The sequence below is a fragment of the Tyto alba genome, unplaced genomic scaffold (assembly GCF_018691265.1).
Source record: "Tyto alba isolate M040663 unplaced genomic scaffold, T.alba_DEE_v4.0 Super-Scaffold_22, whole genome shotgun sequence".
Taxonomy (NCBI): domain Eukaryota; kingdom Metazoa; phylum Chordata; class Aves; order Strigiformes; family Tytonidae; genus Tyto; species Tyto alba.
The window spans coordinates 39,291,336-39,310,749 of NW_024881296.1; the positions used below are offsets into that span (position 1 = coordinate 39,291,336).

The following is a 19,414-nucleotide window of genomic DNA, read 5'->3' on the forward strand; positions in this document are numbered from 1 at the left end:
GCTCCTTGAACTCTGGCAGGCTTGGTGCCATGACCACTTCCCAGGGGAGCCTGTTCCAGTGACCAACAACCCTCTCAGTGAAGAACCTTTTCCTTGCGTCCAATCTGATGCAGCTTCATTCCATTTCCTTGTGTCCAAATAAGTCCTGTTTGTTTTGTTTTGTTTTGTTGTTTTGTTTTGTTTTGTTTTTACAAAAAAAAAAAAAAAAGAGTGGCTATGTAAAGATTGGGTCTCTAGAGAAACAATCAAGCTGGAAAAGGATTACTTTTCAAACAAGGCACTCTTCTGTGCTTCATAAACTCCTCTATGAGAGCTGTGAAATGTGGAGTATATGTCCAAATTAGCTCAATCCTCCTCAGGTGAAACACTGGAATGGCTAACTCTGTCCAGTTCTACTGTGGTTATTTTGAGTATTTCAAGTATGGATATCTGGGAGTCTCCAAAGTAGATTGATTCTTCAGGAACTGCCTGTCTCCACTTGGAGCCTGTAATTCAGCTCCAAGCTACCTGAAATGAACACCCAGTGTCACGTTTAACAATTTCACTGCAGTCAGCTCTGTAAAGTTGGCTTTTTGACAGTGTGTACCAAATTGCCTGCTTAATTGCAATTGGTTTCTACAATTTAATACTACTGACATTGACATAAGCCAAGTACACATAAATGTGGATATTCAAGTTCAAAATGGTTTAGATTTTTTTGCTTTAAGATGAAGTAGGTATTGCTTTATGGCTTTATTATCCCTTTGCTAAAAGGAGTCTTCATGGAGATACAGGACCCATAAAACAGTACGACATTCTACTACATTTTTGCAACTTCAGACAAAACTACATAAATAAACATGATTTTTAAATTTTAAAAATCTATTTGGAATAGAAATATAACTAAATATTGACAATTTCAGAGCGCTCCACTAACTGTCAGAGAACAAGGCCATAGCACTCCAACTCCCAAGCTCAGATAAGCTATGCACACCCTGACAGGCTCATGTCTAATCTGTTCTTAGAAAACTTCACTGAAGAAGATTTCACAACCTCCCTAAACAGTATAATCTGCTGCCTATCTACACCATTCTCAAGTCTAAACTAATGCCTGAACTAAGCCTGTAGTTTCTTCTTGCTCTTATTCTGTCAGGGATACATCACATCTAAGATGTCTCCCTCCCTCCCTCCCTCCCTCCCTCCCTCCCTCCCTCCCTCCCTCCCTCCCTCCCTCCCCACGAGTGGCCATGCATTTGTGCCTCCCTTTGAGCCCTGACGTTTACTTATGCCAATTCAGCAGTTTTTTCCCCTGAGTATAAATCCGACTGGTGAAATGGCATGTTTTTATTTAAAGGCAAGCCTTTTTTTTTTTTTTTTTTTTTTTTTTTTTTTTTTTTTTAGCACTTCATTTTGCAGGTCCAGTATTAGAGCACAGCCATGTGAAGAGCTGAATCAGCATAACTGAGAGGAGAGAAATCTCCAAGGGGGGAACTGAAATTAGTTGCTAAACGTAGAGGAGGTGTATAGTGTTTGGGCTATTATAAATGGCATGGTGAATGTTAAATCACGGTCTGCAGGTCCCTCATCACAGGATGAGCCCCTTGCTTCTCTGTTCCCAGTGGGTTCCTGATCAGGGGTCATCATATGTCGGGTGATAGATGGCAGAAATATGATGGAGCTGAACCAACGTAACCACACAGATACCACGAGAGATGTGGTTCCCAAATTATCTGTCTGTTCTGTCGTTCCTCTTTCTTTCCCCTGCCTCAGCTACTCCCTGCCCCCTTTTCTGTTTCTCTTGCTCCCTTGCTTGCACGAGCTCTGGTGCACCTCCAGCCTCGCAGTACTCTTATTCAGCTCACTAACCTGACAGAAATTTACCTGCTCTTTTTGCCGGGCTGATGAGCTGAGGTAATTCAGCAAACTCTCATCTGAGGAGCAGCAGGCGATTCTGTGCCATAAGGGAGGCAGGAATGGGAAGAGGCACTGACACTGCGTGCGACTACCCCCCTCAGAGGGGTCTTGAATGCCCTTACATCATAAGCAACAGCAAGATGTCGTTCATTCCTTGTCCTAAAGAAAGCGTGTGCCAATGATGCTGGCTTATCTATAGGGCCTTTCATGAGCAAAACCTGAAGGCTTGTAAAGCTGTGACTGCTGGGGTTGCAGGGTAGTTCAGTCACGCTTCATTCTCATTTGTGTGACTAGACCCATTGACTTCAAAGTAAACTCAGCACAGTTAAGAAGTATTCACACTGGAAAAAAAAAGGACTAGAGAAAAGGTCATTATTTTAATCAATAGAACGAATTTTTCCTTAAATCTAACAAGAAATACACTGACTGCAAAACAAGTAAAAAAAAACCCAAGCCCCGATAAAAGAGGAAACATAAGGCAAGCACAGCAGTGACTGAAAGCAAAATATATTGGACAAACCCTACCTTGTTTCTTCCTCTGAAGACAGCAAAAAACTTGAGTTTGAGCCCAAGTCACTTCCTGAGATAAGGGTCAGCATGCCCCAGCTCTCCACTTAGGGTCTTGTCAGGTGTCCTGTTAGATCTATTCAGCCGTGAGGGAAAAGGCAAAAGTCATCAGGGGAGGACAAGTGCCAAAAAGATATCCTTACCCCGGCGTAATCAGGATATCCTACTGAAAGGATGCCCCAACAGGGTAAACCTGGACTCTGATGCAGGCGCTTTTATACAGTTTGTTGTACTAGAAATAGGAATAATATTGCAGAGACCAACACCTGAAGTCCTCATTTCCCCCTGGTTCTAGTTTTTATTGTAGACATCAGCTTTCTTTTCTCCACTTCTCATCTGAAGTTTTAATTCCTATATTTCTAAACATCTAAAAGCCTAATCTTTGTCCTAGTGTTTAAATGACTTAATTTTAGTCAAAACACAACAAATATATATATCAGAAGACAGATACAACTTCATAGCAGGTACAATCTTGCATGAATGATTAATGAAGTGTTCATTTGTTCTTATTCTTTGGCTTCATGTGGCTGGCTATCTCAACAGCTAAAGGTTATGATCATTATTTATATGGCTGATATTTCACATTTGTCCTCAAGCCTGGTTTGTTTGGGAAAAGTGGATTGTACATCTGGAAAGCAATAGATAGTTATAGTCACTGATTACTATTTCTCACCTTGAGACGAAATGACAAGTCTATTGACAAAATGGCAAGTGTATTTACATTGTATTTTTCTATGGCAATGTTGCATTGTGTAATAAGATAAAAAATCAGTTTCGAATCCAGATATATATTCTTATAGTATTATTTCTAGTAGGCTTTGCACTGAAAGAAAAAATTGTTTCCGTAGCGAAGAATTGTTCATTTAGTATCCCCCTGTCAGCTTATAGCTTTCAGAATCAAAGCCCCGTTCTGCTTAGGGTTCTTATATTGTTCTGACTAAGTTCAAAGGTTGAATTTTACCATTAAAATAATTTGTTCATAAAGCAACGAATTGTTCCATTGATTTAATTTCTTTTAAATGTCCTACAATATTAATCAATGGAAGATCATTCTTACTAAGAAATTCTTTAATTTATGATTTTTTTATAACGACCACCTATAAATTTCCAAGATTTTTCCTTCAGTACAAGTGCACACCACTGTCACTTCTCCAAACTACCTTTTGTGGCGTATTTGAAGAGAAATGTTACTTTCACAGTTGCAGATTGGTAACAAGGATTACTTCTTCCTAGCTGCTGCTATAGTCCTGTTGAAAAAAGTAAAAAAATAAGCAGTAGTCACTGTGATTGCCAGCTAATAAAAGTGAATTCCTAGTTAACCTGTGCAACCAAAGAGCACTAGCACATTGTTTCAAGTCTAGCATATTATCCTGTAAAATACCTATCACATGACAATATGAACTTCTTTAAATATTGAGCTGATATACAACATAGACATTTTCTTAGTTAGGCAGGTTTTCTGAAGGCTGACTGTGTATCAGTATATAGAAGGTTGGTTAAAACATTTTTTTCCTTATTTTGCTGTCCTATGAGCTTAGGTTCTTCTTAATACAGGGCCAGATTTATGCAAAGTTCAAGGTGAAAAGTATAGTTTGCAGAGGACATTGAGAATTATACTCTTTTCCTTTAATGATGTTTTCATAACTGTATCTAGAAGAAATATTTGAATCCTCCCTTTTAAGTCTAATCAACTGCTAATTATTCCAAGCCTACAAAAAGAACAATAGCAAAGTATTTGTCATTTTAAGCCCCCAGCACGATATACAGCCGTTATTGGTTTTGGTACAGTGAACACTTTTAAAAGCTGATTCATGCAGTGTTTATTGCATCGTTCAGGCTGCTTTTTGAATGTCAGTTAATTTGAACATGAAAATGTAATAACAATAGCTAACTACAGGAGGGGATTTATATATATCTTGCATCTATATGTTGACATTGTGTACGTGTATGACAGAGAGAAGAGAAGGAAGGTTAAAGGGAAGCATGATTCTTAAATACCTACTGAATTTTAGTAACAAATAAGAGTAAACTGGAAAGTTGTGCCACCACGGAGAGGCTTCAGTAATTTAAGCACTCATGAAGAATGTCGAGAAGTGTGCCGTTTATCTTGTTTAACAGAAGCTGACCTTTGCTACTTCAAAGTGAAAGCCAAGATCAGTTCTGAATAGAAAAATTAAATGAAAAAGCAGAGGATTGGACAAATTTTGAATATTGAAAAATAATTGAAAGCTGGAGAAAATATTTGTAGATTTCATTTGTCGTCCATTTTAACCTAATCCTCCTTGTATTCAGAGGCAAGTTGCTACTTACAACGGAGTTCATTTTATTATAACCTGATGAGCTCTGCAACAAGACTCAGCGACACTGGATAAGGGAAGAAGGCCTTTCTGCGATTAAGGGTCCCTCTTGAATAAGTTCTTGCTCTTTTTGCTCTGCATTTAAATCAGGGTGATGGCCTTTTGCTCGTGACAATTGCTGGGTGCGTATAGCTGTTCAGGTAGGCCAAGCACAGGCTACTGCTCTCTGTACAAGCTGGAGGGTAGGCGTAAACTTTTCATAGAAATTACCCTGTAACTTGTCAGAAACTCTCTCTCTACTAGCTGAACGTTCAAAATTGTCTTAAGGTATAGCCCCATCAGTTACGACCAAGTTACAGTAAATTACAGTTTTTAAGGGCAGAGAATTTAATTGGAATCAAATGCAAGTTGGATTTACTTATTCAGCTTACATGTCCTTGGTCTTCATAAATATTTTCCAGCATAGTTGAAATAAAATAAAAAAACCTCACAGCAGTCTGTGAGTGAAGAATGCATACAGGGATATCTAGAGAATTAAGAAACTTTGGAGTTTTTGCAGGTAGAAGGAAGAAAGTATATTCTGCTAATTAATAATACCTGCTCCAAAGCCTCTCACAATAACTTAACATTCTACTCTTTGTTTGGCTTCTATTAAAATTTTAGGTGGCAGAAGTCTCACAGGTATACTGTATCCATCATTACAAATTTACTGTTGAAGCAGATTCTGAACGCAGTATCTCCTTGAATCTGAGTTAAGACTTCAGGATTTTATTTATACTTTATCAAAAAACTGCCATCTTTGGAGTGGCAATTATTGCTGCCATCTTGCTAGGTGGTGGATAAAGCACATGAAAATCATCAAAACTTTACAACTTTTTCAGAGAATTCTCATCACTGTATATGATGACTACATTGCACCTGTCAGTTTTACAATGTGCATATATTTTAGCATTTCAAACAATCAATATTAAACCTAGTAACATTGATTATTTTTTTTATTGATGATCCGATGACTAATCAATTTACTTTGGATCTTCTGATAAAATGCATTGTTGTGATTATCTCAGAGCTCAGAAGACTGTGAGAATGTCAGACAAATACAGATGTAATCAAATTTAAAGGTCATAAAAGCCTGATGATGTAAAAATGGCTGAAACATTTGTCTAGTGTGTAAAAGTGTGAGAGCGTTCTGACTATGGAATTTATTAATATCAAACTGTAGACTGTGTTTTTCTCTAACTAATGGCATTTTTATTACCTTATCTCAGAAATGAAATATTGCAGCAGGGTAGAATAAAGTGTTTTTTTCTGAGAAAAACTAACTAATGGAAGCAACCTGCAAGGGAAAGTGATGAGCTCCCACATAAGAAGATACAAAAATTTAGAACTTTTAAAGGGATGTAAAAGCAGATCTGTAATCTAACTATCTGTAGTGGATGATGTTCATCCTGCAGACTGGCTGTGTCCTGGAGACAGGTGTGTGGCTGCACAGAGCACACGCTATTAAGAGGACTTCAGTTTACTTTATCTGAGATGAAGCCCTGTTATCAGTGGGGCAGGGATTAAAAAGAAGGAATTAATATTTTTACAAAGCTTGTGGAAAGTGTTTTACAGGTAAGGAATTGAGATATCTGAGCAACAAAAGCCCAAAGGTAATGATAAACAGCAGAAACCTGCACAAAACCACAAAAAACTGGGAAGAAAAATTTAATGAGAACAGGGTCATAAAAGGAACCTGAAGGATGATAACAGATCTGTCTACTGAAAATATAAGATCCATAAAAATATACTAATGCAGAAAATACAAGAATAAAGAGAAAGAGCTGAAAATCTCATTACAAGATCAAAATATGTTTGAATTAGTATAAGACATGCGAATTATCCCTCAATTCATATGACATAAATATTACAATAAAAGGCTACAGTTCATCCAAGGACAGACAGCGGAATAAGGGACATGTTCTTTGACTGGTACATCACAAATGTTTCCTTTTAACTTCTGACTTGGATGACTAGAAGGAAATAGACCAAATACAGACCGTGTGGGTGAGGTCTGTGGTGAGTATTTTTTATGAGTATGTGGCAGAATTACCCAGTGGCAATTTTGACTGTAGACAGGGATATGTTGTCCAGCCATTTCTAAGAATGTGGTCGTGAGAAGATTAGGATATGAAACTTCAAGAAAAGATTCAGAGGGAGGCATTTTTCTGGACAGATTCCAGCCAGCTGAAAGATATTCACTGGTATTGTGAAGGTTGAAGACAACTTGGATGAGAATGACAGCGATTTGACAGAGTTCACAGCTTTTCAGAAGGGAGCTCAGAGAGAAGATCAGCAAAACAAAAATAAGCAGGCAAATTCAGCCAGCACTGAGATTTGAGAAGTAAGCTTAACGGGAAAAGGATTAAGCAGAACAGGCTTTAACGATCAATTTTTAAAGGAGAGATTCAGACTGTTCTGTTCTTAAGGAAATACAGAAAGTGACCAATATGGCTAAATCACAAGCTGTTTAATGACTCTCAGACAAACAGAAAAACTAAGGAGAGGAAAAAGTAGATTGGATTAGCATGAACAAAGTGTAGGAACAAAACAGAATACCACAAAGGTACAGTACATGTAGGTACAGTTAGGAGTGACACCAAAGCCTCTCTCTTTCAGAAGAAGAAAAGAGCTATTAAGTACATTTACAATAAGATTAACAAGCAATAGCTGATTTGATAAAATTAAATATTAATTAAATATTATTAGTGTTTTAATAAAAAGGAGAGAGAAGTACTAGTAGATGATTCTTGGAAGGCAAAGAGGTTTAAAATTGTCACAAAAAATATTGACTGATTTAACACATTAGATATCCGTGTCAAAAGTCAGGTTAGAGTAGAAAATTAATGTGTTCTAGAATATTAAACTAATAGTATTCAAGATGTTAATAATGTTTTTAAATTAGCCGGCCGTACGGTCTTTAGGAACCAGGTGATGAAAAGTTGAAAGTATTATCTCATGAATTTGAGAACTTGTAGAAGACAGGTATGGAACTAGGAATCTGAAGGAACGATGTATACCCCTGTCTAATGAGGGGAAAAAAAAAGAGGAATTTATAAAAAGTTATAAATCTGCTCTTTCACATTCAAATTTGAAAGCCATAAAACAAATCTAACAATAAATGTCAGTTTGATAACAGAAAGGTGAGCAGAAATCAGTACAGATTTTTGAAGAAGATACTGTATTTAATTTTATTCTTACAGAGCAGTAGGCCCTATGGAGAGAGGGATATGCTTTAGTAAAGTTCATGACATAGCCTCATATGATGGTTTAAAAAATGAAATTATTTTTTCTATCAAGCCATAATAAAATTACATTAAATCTACAAGCACATCTGGATATTTCTATTTGTCTTTGGTTGGAAGAAGTTAAGCAAATACTTTGCAAACATCATATTTAAAGAAACCCAAACAGCTTATTTCTAGATTCATAAGTGAGATTCAAACAAAAAATATATCCAGTTAAAATTAGTTTGTTTATCATTTGCATGATTTTAGAGGTTATCCATTTAAATTGAGAACACAGAAGAAATGTTCTTTTGCTCTGTCACACATGTATGGGATGTGTGTGAATATGTAGCTGAAGTGGATTCTGTTCTTCCAGAACACCTGAGATGGGTCACTGCTGGAAACCCCTATTCTATTTAATCAAGCCAATCCCATCAATCAAGCTAGACATGCTTTGAATTGGATGTATTGGAATGAAATTTTCTAGTGTTTGTGTGTACTTGCTGAGCAGTACTGTGTCGGACAGAGAAATCCCAAAGACTGAGATCTTTTTTCTTTGAGAGAGCTGCAACATCACTCCTCTTGTCTGGTATCACAGATACCTGCTACCATTTGGGACTTGTCTAAAAGAATATTGCTCCAAACTCAACTGGCCTTTAACACGTATCACAGACAAACCACTCAATCTCCAGTTTTTTTGTGAATTGGATTCACATCCCATTCTCCAGAGGTGAGATGCAAGTAATTGAAATCAAGGTTTTTCAGACTTTAAGTCTGCATTGGACCATGTAATTGATCTGTTGTTGATGCAGTCAAAGTCCAGCTATGCCAAAATCTGACAAACTCCCCCTCCATTTTTTTTCAGTCTGCCCTTTAAAGTCATTAATATCTTGATATCTTCGATGACATAACGTACAAGACAGAATAACAAGTTGAGCCAAAGTATTGATTACAGCAGAAAATTTCTGTAATCATCTGAAAGATAACTCTTGTTGGGATGATTCACTGAAGGTACATTTTTTTATTATTATTATTTTTGCTTAACTTTAAGATCATAGTTCTTAGGAAAAACAATCAACCAAACCAAAACTGAATGCTTTTTTTTAATGTATTTGTCAGTTGGATATGCATTAGTAAACTGTATTCGCTCTGCAACTACTCATTCAACAAACTCATAGAAAACATTAAGATGAATCACAGTGATATGTGAAAGACAGACTGCTCTGTGTTGTGCTTATATGGGAAGGAATAATAGGAAAAAATGAGGCAGAAAAGTAAGATAGATCCCACATGAAAAGATCTGACTTTCTTGTTCATCCTGTTCACTTGTTATAACTTAGTTAATTTTGTACATACAAATGAGATTTAAATTATATTACCTACAGTCTACAGCAATAAGCATTTATTTTAATCTATAAAAGGGTAAACCATATTTTGCTGTCTGCTTAGTTCTATGTTATCTAACTTTTTTACAAATATTGACTAAATAAAAGATTCTGGCTACTTTCATTCTACCTCATGTTCTCTTCTGACAGGAATACAGATAAAAGAATATGAATCTTTTAAACTTTTCTTCAAAGTCCAGAGCATGGTCAAAATCTAATCTAGGGCTGAGTCTAGGGCTCGGAGTATGCATTTCGGTTTCCTTTCTGTATCTGGAAAATTACCCATTGACTTGGTTGGCAATTTAGTTCCTACAAGATAGCTGCAATTACACAAAGGAAGTCTCTTTTGCAACTGTCAGTATTATGGATTTACATTCTACTCACAAAAATGTTCTGGGTATATGTTATTTCTTTTTTGGAATAAAAAGCAATATAACAGTTACGATCGAGGACTCACTAATTTTGAAACAAACTGAATTTTTCTTCTAGTGAAAGAGAATAAAGACAATGGTGCATTACAGAGATTGTTGTAGGTTTTTGGTTTCCACTATGACTATGAACAGCAATTGGTGATCTCTGTGATTAGTGTTCTCTATTCAGAACAAGAATATTATGGCTGTCACAATATTTAAACTAGACTTTTGTAATAGGAAAACTACTGAAGAGTTCATCATGATGCTAACACACCAAACACCATAAAGTTGCAATACACTTGCACCATCAAAAAGGGAAATTCAGTATAGAAAACGAGAAGGAAGATTAAAAAACATTCTAAGAAAGACAAGAGAAGAGCAGAAGCCTCATGTTCTAAAGAAATTTAATAAGCCATGTAACACTGTGAATTGTTTGATTCAACACTCCAAATTTGAGTAAAAGTATTGCTATGAATTTTGTAAATGGCTAGTAGACTTTTATCCAACAGAAGTGTAGAAGAATACTTGCAGCTTCCAATACATGGATTAACCTGTAGAAGCAATTAAATGATTCATGAAATTCCACCAGCCATTATACTGCTCGCGTAGCCTGGCTGTCTCCAATTATCCTACTCCTCCCATTCTTAAACCATCAATATTCCTACTGTTACATAATTTTCCTTACCCTAGTGCACATAATTTTGAAATAGCAGTAAGAGAAAGGAGAGGTTTTTCCCCTTAGCAAGCTCATCACTACTAGTTGGAAATAAAAATTCAATCAATTTTTATTCCTTGAAAATACTGGCATTATGCCTAAGATGCCTGATATTACTTTGATCTTTTTTTTTTTTTTTTTTTTTTTTTTCATAATCATTGAAGAAATGGAAATCTAAACTGTTTTTTGGTCTTCTGGTTTTGGTAAAGTCATGTAATTGTTATTACAACATCTGAAAACTAAGCACGTGTCCTCCCCAAACCATAGGAAAACTTTTACCTTATTGGTCTTTAAACACAGAAAGATTATTCAACTGCACTTAGAAGTAAAAGCAGTGTTCGAAGTTTCCCTCATAAAATAATTATTAGTTTTCAACTACATCTGAGTGTGACATTTGAAATAAATTCTGCAAAATTCTACACTCCAAGGGCTTTATTTTTCTAGTATGTTTGTTTACAGGATACATTGAATTTTAGGTGTTGCGAGATCTGCTGGATGTGTGAAAATTTCCTTATTTCATTTAAAATCTCACTTAAAGCAGATTGCAAAAGACTAAAAAGAAGAGGTTTGTATTTTTAAATGTTACTGGAGCTAGCCTATTATTGGAACATATGCTTACTCCTAAAAGATTCCAAAACTGTAAAATGGAATTAAACAAAAGATACTCAACAAAACCCTGCACCCTGTACTAGAGAATCTAGAGACACACACATTTTACTGAGGCCTCAAAAGTCCCCTGTATTATATAGTCTAGAATATCACAGATAGCATGTTCAGTCTAGTAGCCCTCCCATCAGCTCCTGTTTTCAAGAGTTTTCCTCCTTTCCCTCCTGTTGTTTTAGAGAGCATTGTGCATGTGGTGTTTATAAACAACACTAATTACTAATTTGAAGTTAAAGAACAGACCTCCCCAGTACGTTTAATCTTTGGCCGAAGCTTGGGCCATCTCAAAAATGATCTTACAAAACCATGTCCTAACCTAGAGATTGCATAACGTTATACATCTGCGCAAACCTTTAACAAGGTTTCAGAGTCAGGAGACTGTAGAGACTGAATCAAATTTCTGTGTACTCTCCCCGGGGGTCAGTGACAAATCAACAGCTGCTTGCTTCCATCAATAACAGTCCGTCTGCTGCTGAAAAAAAAAAAAAAAAAAAAAAAAAAATTTGAATTCTTGTGATTCAGCTGGGGCTAGACAGTGGGGTGGTTGACTGGCTTTACAGATTTCCGACCAGGTGCGTTGTTGTCGGCTAAGCAGAATGGATAGTGCTGATGCTTAATTACTGTGTGCTCGCCTAAGTCACAGATCACATAGTAGAAGGAGGAAGAAAGATTTACAAGGTAAGTGATTCTGTTTAAAATGATCTATGTAGTAGAGCAACATTGCCTTGAGATTAGAAATTGTTTAAAATAGACTAGATTTGTGCTTCCTTGTGAAAGCTGTCATTTATCTACTGCAGCACCTGGTTCTTATATGATTTTCTGCAATGTGGTTGTGTTTCTAGAAGGTATTAAGTCATCAGTCCAGGTAAAGGCTAGTGCAGTAAAAATTTCCACTGGTGATGGTAATGAGATTCATTGATAGCTCCTGTTTCTTCTTTGGGGAGCGAAAGAGTGGGGGCTTTCAGAAACCCAGTTATAGTCCTCTGAGTCTCAAGGGCCACCTCCAGTTTTAACAATTTATTACAAGGAAAAGAGGAGCCTGTTGGAGTCAAAGTGCTTTCTTTCCCTTGCTTTTCCCTGTCCTCTCCATGCCTGCCTGCTGGGGGCTGGCAGGAGGGGTGCTGGTTCCCTGAGACTCTCCTCCAACTGTATCCTGTCTTCATGGCGAGTCCAAAGTGAATCTAGTCAGACTAAAACACTCCGGTAAAGCAGAAAATATTATAGATAACCACCTACCGATATTTATCGTAACTCAAGCTGCTGGGACACACTAAAAAGATGATGTATACCGTGCATTTCTTAAATACGCGACTTCCTATGACAAATACTTCAGTGTAAATGTGGGGGGGTCTTAAAAATAACATCTTTTATGAGACCAATCTAAAGCCTTTTGAACTAGACGGCTTAAATGATTCAAAATAAGAAGTCCAATGAGCTTCAGATGAGGTTATTAATTTCACCTTGCTTTTCACTATCAATTAACATTTGGTCTACCTGCCAGGTCTACCCGCCCGCCATTTATAAATGTTTGTGATGCCACCAGAGGTGTTTCTGACATGACTTGATCACTCTCAGTGTAATTTAGTATCTAATAACATTTATAGGTTTGTAAAGAAAGACCCGTTTTTTAAGTAATTAAGTGTTTGAAAAATGTAGATAGGTCATCTCAACATCATAAAAATTGGCCAGCTATAAATCTTTCTAGGTCTGCCATAAATTATATATATTTTTGATCATATTTATGTTGTTAAAATTGCTACATAATTTTATAGGTGAAAAAAAAACTAATAGTGTAAATCTGAATAGTGAGTCCTAGACCTGAGCAGCCCTAAAAACAGATCTTGCTAAGATATAACTCAGTTTAAATCGACTCAAACCCTAGATTTACTCACAGCTCACAGAGAAAAAGACAGTTTGGATCTAAATAATTAGGGCATTAGAAGTTCAAATGCTTCTCTTAAATTAACAGCCAGTGTAGTTTCTGAACTGTTGGATCTGTATGTTCACAACAGGATTTGCCCCATAATATTCAGAAAACAGCATTCATAACTTGTTTTAGCTTTGAAATGATCTCACAAATACGTGATTTCACGCAGGCTGTATTTTGGCAGCCTTGTCTCAAGGTGACAGAGGCACAGATAACAGAAGCAGCGCTCCCATCTGAAAGAAATGTTTTTCTCTCACCATGCGAAGGTGGAAGAACTCACTGTTACTTAGCTGCTATATGAGCACTTAAGAGCAGTAAAAAAATCTGAAAAGCTGCATAAATTTTGAATCTGCATAACCTCATGTGGCATGTACAGAGGTAGTGTAATCTTCATTTCCAACTTCTTTCTTCCACTTTATTAATATCAATCCTCATCCAAGTTCCAGTGTCAGTATGCGTAACCTGTGCATATTACAGCCAACACATCCCCTTTTTCCTATCCCTTGAGAAACCCCATGCCCTATATGATGCATAGGAAACTAATTTATTGCAGAATTAATAAGCTATGGTTATCTTTAAGTTGAACCTTCCACAGCCGTTAAAACACAGGCATTTGAATACCCATCTTTTTCTTTTAGATTCAGAACAAATGCTAGAACCTCAGCTAAGCAAACTCAGTAACAAATATTCTTCCACTTTTTGCTTGAAGCACAGCCCCCTCGCTAGTGGAAAGGCTGGCTAGAGGGGCAGCTGGAACCTGGAAGTTGGGCATTTTCTCAGCCACACGCACAGAGCCTGCGAGGGACCGCCTAAGATTCAGTCCTTGAGACTCAGAAGGTTGGACCTGGGTTTCCCCTGAGCACGGTCAGCAATGTGCTGCTCGAGTCTCTGTGTGCTCTTGCGGTGATGGAGGCTAACTCCAGACCCGACTGCGCTGTCAGGTTATTTGCCGTCGTCCCAGTAAAGTGACGGTTCCCTTAGGAGACTCTGCCTGGAGAAATGGGTCCAGTTTAGGGCCCCCGATACGTGAAAGGTGGTAGAGCAAGTCCAGAGGATGACCGCCAAAATGATAAATGTCATGGAACACGTGAGGTGTATGGACAGGCTGAGAGCAGGAAAGGCTCCAATGAAAAGTGCAAAGCAAAAAAGCGTGAGTTATAATGATTGATATTCTAGTTAAATGTTGGGGAAAACAACCCTTCGTCCTTTCAAAGAAAGGGTGGTCAAACACTGCAGAGGTTGCCCAGGGAGGCTGGGGAACGATTCTTTTTGGAGATATTAAAAACTTGACTACATATTACCCTCAGTAATCTGACAGAAATTCAAAGCAAGCTCTGACTTTAAAGGTAGCCCTGCTTTGAGCACAGAGTTGAACCTTAATAGGTCCCTTCAACTCTAAGTTATTCCGTGATTCTGATAGAAATATGCATGTTTTCCAGCTTTATAATATATCTCTACTAGCACTCTCAAATCTTTCTTCTCTGTAGATTTATGGAAGGCTTCTTTGTTTCCTACCACAATAACTCATAGCAATCAAAAGTTTTGCATCTTACCTCTCAAAAAAGGTTCCCAAATTACTTTCTTTATTACCTACTGATTTATTAAAATATATACAAAATTGAAATTCTCAGCCATCTTCTCTTGTCAATTAAAATGTCTACAAGTTATATTCAATTTGTTTCTAGGTAAGATCTTTGATTCCAGACAAGTCAGCTATCCAGGCTGCCTTTTTGACCTAATTATATGCTCTAAAATCCAGAGTGCATCTTTTTCTAAAGCACACTTGATGTGATATGGATTTATTCTCTGCTCCACATACAGAACAGCAGGAAATCAATGTGCACACAACTTATTCATCTTCTAATAGCTGATAATAAAATAAAATAAAAAAAAAGTCAAAGTGCTGACCATACATGTATATTTACTGTCCAAAATGTGGTCTGTGCAGTGTGGAAGAGTAATAGAAGGGAATTGAAAGTTTTTTGTGATTTTTAAGGCAAATCATCTGACAGTATAAATTATTTAAACAATCTCGAGGTCAATAGAACTATGAAAATTTACAGCAGCTACAAACCTGTCCATTACAAGTCTTAATTTTCTGCATTTTTGTTATATTTTGAACCAGAAGGCTTTAATAACCTCCTCTGGAGCTCAGCCAAAGCTTACCGAGGTCAATAAAAATGTTCCCAGCAAAGGCAAGGGGCTTTTGATCAGAACTGTTATATATAAGTTACTTGCATTTCAATTGTTACCTCCATTCTGTCAAAATGACTATTTTTCTGGGGAAAAAAAAAAAAAATAGGGAGCTCTGGAATATGCAGAGAAATTATTTTAACAGGTATTAATGAAAGGAGCTAATGTTAAGATTGATTCAAATACCTTTGTATCCTAAAGGATGAGATGTCATTAGTCAAGCTTTGACATTTTCTGGAAATTATTTTTACGGAAGATACCTCTTTTTCCTATTTTGGTTACATTATGCCAATAGCTCTATTTTTTTTTTTCTACAGCCTCCCCCTCTCTGCCTCCCCACCTCTTTTTTAAGGTTTACACATACACACACACCCCTTAAAGTCCAGTTTCTTCAATTAAGTTCTAAGGGACATACCTTTTGATGGCAACGTTATCAGAAAAGTGACATATTAGTAGCTGAGAGGCAGTTCAAGTGTCTCACTGCCAACAGTGTCTTAGAAAGGGAGCAAATAAAGTTCTTTTAGAGAAGGCATCATATTTTGGATGTGGATAATGGAAGAAACGCACCTTTAAATATCTATACGTCCCTTGTCCTGCTACAGCAAATAGATCTAAAAGTCTATCTCATGCCTATCTTATTTTTATCACAGTCAAACTTCAACAGCTTTTCAGGTAGCTGTAAGGGAAGGAAGGATGGGATTGGAGAAGAGGGAGCATTTCAGCTTTTTTGTTTTATTTCAAGATCAATTACCATTTTAATCATAATATTTTCAAATGTTAAGTAGCAAAACTGCCATATGAAATTTGGTTATGTTGCCACACAGAAGCTTCTCAGCAAATTCTTATTTTTCTCTATAACATAAACATTTGACAATAATTTCACATTAAATAGCTGAGTCATGAAAGAATTGGAATTTGTGCTCAATAGGTGCTCTGCTGATGTGTAACTGTTAAGAGAATGATAGGCACATAAAACAGCATGAAGGGAAACCTGACATTTCTTTTTAAAAATATTTTTGCTATCTAGTTCTGTATCATTATTCAAACTATTAGCAAATTTTACATAAATGAAGGCATTTTTTTAAACTTCAAAAGACAGCTTTTGAATTCTCTTCTCTTTTAGAAGAAATCTCGCATGGAAACAGCAATTGTGTCCTCTACAATGGCTTTAGATATTGGAATGATTTCAAAGTTTTTTTCTAAAAAAGACCTATTTAAGCATAATGAAGAAGAACATTTGAAGCTTTTTCATTTCAGTGGGACTATTCTCAAGGACTAATGTTTGCAGCTTTGGGGTAATGGTTTATTAGCCCCGATGTAGGACTGTGAAAGAAGTCTCTTGGCTGCTAAACTTCTTCCTGTTAGTAAAATTTCACTACAACAGATAATAGGTATCTTTTTTTAGGTGGGTTTTTTTTGGCCATTGGTGTTGTTCAAGTTTCTGTAGTATTGTATTACAGTCATGAATAATGACACAGTTTGTAATGAACAGCTTGTATAAGAGATATAAAGCTATTTTCATATATGTTATTTGACTCTAATATTGAGATGCATTTAAATTATCAATTTAATTAAATTAACAAAAATATGAATTGAAGATGTCTGGGACAAAGAAGGAAGTAAGAGCATTTGCTTTTTTAAAAATTTAATTTATTAAAACGTTTAAGGTAGAACACAGGCTCCTCAGATATGATTTCAGCTAGCTTTTGTTCATGGGGAGTCTTGTAGGGATAATTGTTCCAGTACCTTGTCAGCATTCAGTTCTGCTAGTAGAAGAAGAGGTTCAGTTTAACTGACTTGGTCTTTTTGCTAGGAGAGTTCAGACAGATCCTGAGTTTATAAGGACTGAGCTATATTTTGCATGGTTTTGTTTTTCAGCAGATTAAGTCAGATTAAGAGAGATACTCTTTGCGGGCCTTTAAACTCAGTTTTCTCTGCTAAAAGGACAATGAAGATGAGAAGATGATGCTGAGTGACTGATGTTACAATGGATAATATTTTAGGTTTAAAAGTGAACAAATGAGACAAGACCCTGTGTTTCCCAGTTGTGGTAAATTCTGCCTGGTGCAGGAACACAACAATCAACAGTTACAGGTCTGATTTGTACACATTGATCCAGAGAAAGATTTGAATCTGCCTACTGAAACTAATGCCAGCTGTCTGCAGCACCCCTGGGACAAATACGCCAGATGGAGGTTGCCAGAACAGTGTAACCATGTCCCTTTCCTGCCAATATGTTCCTTTACACCAGTGGGACTTGGAGAAAGCACTTGAGCTAACTATGTCACAGGGGAACTCCTTGGCTGGGGCTTTCCTCTTCCTTTGTCCAGAAGATGTAATGGAAAAAAAAAAAAAAAAAAAAAAAAAAATCTGGTGACTATATCTCTGCATCTTCCTGACCAGATCTAAATTATCATCATCATCAGAACTATGGTGCAATAGTGTTGCAAATAGTATTGCAAAGCTGCAAATAATTTTCGCCTTTGTTCTCATTCTGACAACATCTTCCTTAGTATTTGACCAGTTATTGTAGCTTTGCAGTATGTTTCCTCTGTGTTGCTTATTTTGCCAATAAACAGGATTCCATTATGGTCTCAATACCATAGCCAATGATTTGATTGCTTTTAAATCCTTTAAGTGTGATTTTTTTTTTTCTCAGGACTTATTTTCCTGAATTCCAAAATGGTTGCACTTGAATTGCACTTGATTTCCGATTCATCAGGCAGTGCATTGTGTAAATCCACTGCTAAATATGACCATTCCCTACTGTTTTTCATGTACATGCACCCCATTCTTCATAGCTGAAGAGGTAGCAACATCCAGGTCTCTTTATCCTTAACCAGTGATGGAGTAGGCCTATACTGGTGGTTATTTGGTCTGATTTAGTAGTCAGATGTTAACATAGCCAGACATAAATCAGTGGTTTAAAACTGCTTTGTACAAGCTCTTTTCTACCGTGCCCTTCTGGGACCTTGGCTTCCCACATTTCTAGAAAGGTTTTTCTAAGTTTGCAGCTATTTGGAAAGCACAGATGTTGTTTCTTCTTGTCCCTGTCATGGATGCATGGGAAGTGGTAATCTAACAGTGAGTTATTATGCTAAAAAATTCTGCTGTCTGGTCCTCAGGTGCACATCACAAAAAGGCTAATCTTATATGGATTTTCCTGTTTGTTATCAGAGGCAAAATGGGACTCTGATATTCAGGTATATAAAAGTGTTTGCTCTCTTATTTTCCTTCCTTCATTATGTACAGCGAGAGAGGATAGCTGCAGTTCTTTACAGCTATCAGGAAAGACGTGTTATGTTACCCTGATTGTAAGTCAATAATTTAAACTCAATAAATTTGCTTTGGAATAGGGAAGTTATCTGGTTTGCAAGTTAACTGTACCAGGGGTGAGGTGATGCTCTGTATTGTAATGCTTCCAAAGCGAGTTGCTCTTTCCATATCACTCAGGATATCTCTGGTCTGCAGCCAGCACTGTGGTGTTAAGTCTTCATTTCTCATTTACTTTTTAATTATATATCCTTATAACTACATATCTTCCATGTTTTTGTATTGTCTGGGCCCCTCCATTACCCCAGAAGTTCAGGAGCTGTCCGTAACAAGTCTGTGCATGTGTACTGAAAGCAGTGATGGGCTTCTAATCGGTACGATCTTGCAAGAGGTTAGACCAGCAAACAGCAATAAATTGCCAGTGAGTCTGCCCAACACACCAACCTCCGCCTAGTGAAACTGCCTGCAGCCCATGTCACTGGGAGGAGGGCTGGAAAGCACGAAGAGCAGAGGCCTCTACGAGGAGAACGTGCTCCCAGTGCTCCACTCGTGATGGAAACAAATCCGGGAGCGATTGGCTTAGAGCGGTCCGCAGGCAAAGCTGCAAAGATTCCCGAGGACCCGCAGTTGCCAGCTGACCTCCAAGTAGCAAGGAATGGCCACAGATGGCATATTGGTATGTTTACCTGTTCCTATGCCTTTTCACGTCGATATGGAAGACTCAGCTGAAGTTCGGCAGCCTCAAAATAAGCCCAGCTGCTGTTTCCAGGCAAGAGGCTGCATAACAAACTCACTCCCCGCAGCAGGCTCCTGTTAACTGAT

General features: G+C 37.2%; 1 protein-coding gene across 6 annotated transcripts in view; it reads left to right on the plus strand.

The window, feature by feature from the left end:
- The window catches only part of HS3ST5 (heparan sulfate-glucosamine 3-sulfotransferase 5), a 208,244-nt gene that overhangs the window by 58,802 nt on the left and 130,028 nt on the right, over nucleotides 1–19,414 (plus strand). The gene's annotated exons all lie outside the window — the stretch shown is intronic.